At 44.4% G+C, this 2,500-nt stretch overlaps 1 protein-coding gene across 1 annotated transcript in view; it reads left to right on the top strand.

The window, feature by feature from the left end:
- LOC143275380 (phospholipid-transporting ATPase IF-like) overlaps positions 1-2,500 on the top strand; it is an 87,064-nt gene that overhangs the window by 68,745 nt on the left and 15,819 nt on the right. The window lies entirely within an intron of this gene.

Below are 2,500 nucleotides of genomic sequence, written 5' to 3'. Positions count from 1 at the left end.
TCACCCCCGTGGAGATGACAACCTCAGCAGGCTTCTGTGCCATACTGACGCAGAGAAGATGCAGAAAATAATTACACTGTTTTTCCTCCAGATTATGTGCGGTGGACATATCTGGAGATACTGTACGTTTGTTCCCTTCCTTTGCGGGTTTATTCATATGTAGGAACATTTAAAACCCGTTTACATGAGATGAATTTTGATGACAGAGCAGTGCATGGGCTCAGTGAGTTAATTGTTTTAATTTGGGGGGGGGGGGATTCCAGCATGCACAATGTCGGCCTGTATGCAGTCTTTAAAGTCCTTTGGGGGGGATTTTTCAGCTTCACAGTGTTGGCCTGTATGCAGTCTTTAAAGTCCTTGGGGGGGGGGGGGGGGGATTTCAACTTCACAGTGTTGGCCCATATGCAGTCTTTAAAATCCTTTGGGGGGGTGGGGGGTGGGGGATTTCAGTTTCACAGTGTTGGCGTGTATGCAGTCTTTAAAGTCCTTTGGGGGGGATTCCAGCATGCACAATGTTGGCCTGTATGCAGTCTTTAAAGTCCTTTGGGGAGGTGTGGGGGGGGGGGGGGGATTCGAGCTTCACAGTGTTGGCCTGTATGCAGTCTTTAAAGTCCTTTGGGGGATTTCAGCTTCACAATGTTGGCCTGTATGCAGTCTTTGAAATCCTTTTGGGGTGATTCCAGCTTCACGATGTTGGCCTGTATGCAGTCTTTAAAGTCCTTTTGGGATGATTCGAGCTTCACGATGTTGGCCTGTATGCAGTCTTTAAAGTCCTTTGGAGGGATTCCAGCTTCACAATGTCAGCCTGTATGCAGTCTTTAAAGTCCTTTGGAGGGATTCCAGCTTCACAATGTCAACGTGTCTGCAGTCTTTAAAGTGTTTGGGGGGAATCCAGCATGTACAATGTTGGCCTGTATAGTCTTTGAAGTCCTTTTTTTGGGGGGGCGAGGGAGAGGGGGGGGATTCCAGCTTCACAACATTGGCCTTTATGGGGGGAATGGAGAGGGGGGTGGTGCAGGGGGTGAGGGGGGGCATGGTGGGGCGTGGGGGAGCGGATCAGCTTCACAATGTGTTGGCCTGTATGCAGTCTTTAAAGTCCTTTAGGTCCTTCCTTGCTTTCTTTTGCCAAGTCAGAGTTCAGGAGCTGCTTTGGGATTCTGAAATCATCATCCTTTGGGATGCCATCCCCTGTCCACTGAAGCTGGACTCGCTGAATAATTGCTGTCATTTTTTTTTTTTTTTTTTTTTTTTTTTTAAAAAGAGAAATCAGACATTTCCGTCATCAGGGATGACTGGTCTACACTGAGACCATCCTTATTGTGTTGTGTCTGTAATGTACTTTTGTATTTGGTTATGTCCATTTTTGTCTGTTAATGGTTGGCTGTTCGCTATTGTATGTTTCTGCATGTCTGTGGGTTCTCTTCTCATGTTTTCTGTCATTGTCTCTTGCCCTTCGGGTTCGTTGCCTTGTATCCTCTGACTTCATCTTCAGAGCTGCAGCTTGTTTGGTTGTTGTTGCCCTGGGCTTATTCTTCCATCCTGCTGATACATTTTATCTTCTTCCTCTGGTTCTTCCACTGTTTGTTGCGCGGTGTCCTCTTTTCTTTGTACTGCATTTCCCGTCCATCTCCTCTTCTTTGTTTTCTTCACGTTTGCTGGCAGGCCATGGAGGGTGTCTGGTCTATAGCTGTCATTTCATCGCTTTTAGTGAGAACAGGAACATCTTCTGCTTTGTTCGGAAGCTACGTTGATGCAGTCATCTCCTAGGAGCAGCAGAATTCTGCCAAGTAATGGGGCTGTAGAATTGTTTTTTTTTTTAACCGGATCTCATTCACCAAAAAGGTTAGATTTTAGAGTATGTGTCACGGCATAGAAAGGCTGTTGTGTTTAACATTATCTTACTTTTTCTGTGTTCACCTGTGTGACTGTTCATTGGGAAGCAGTAACTAAGGCACTGACTCCTTTTTCGCATTTTCGCATATGTGTATGAATGTGTATTGTGTGTGCGTGTGTTTATGTAAGTTTGTGCCTGTCTATGTGTGCGTATGTGTTAGGGTAGCTGTTAGATACACATGTATGTTAAAATGTATGTATGCAGTGTGTGTGTGTGTGTGTGTGTGTGTGTGTGTGTGTGTGTGTGTGTGTGTGTGTGTAGTCACATTTTGGTGTGTGTATGTAACATAGATATAATGTTTTATGTTAACAAAAGCGTTTTTGTAAAGCACCTTGAGCAGATTTCTGGATAGTGTGCTATATAAGTATCCATTATTATTATTATTTTCATTTTCAGCACGTAGATCACATCAGTAGTTTGCGATTAGATATTATTGAGAGGATGCAAAGAAGGCCGCTGAGGTTCATTCAGAGAATGGTTTGTACTTCAGCCGTGGTGGTTATTGCATAATGTCCACAAACTTTGTATTTGTTATAAGATCTTCTTCTTCTTCTTCGTTCGTGGGCTGCAACTCCCACGTTCACTTGTATGTACACGAGTGGGCTT

The sequence above is a fragment of the Babylonia areolata genome, chromosome 30, assembly GCF_041734735.1.
Source record: "Babylonia areolata isolate BAREFJ2019XMU chromosome 30, ASM4173473v1, whole genome shotgun sequence".
Taxonomy (NCBI): Eukaryota; Metazoa; Mollusca; class Gastropoda; order Neogastropoda; family Buccinidae; genus Babylonia; species Babylonia areolata.
This window is presented reverse-complemented; position numbering and strand designations above follow the sequence as displayed.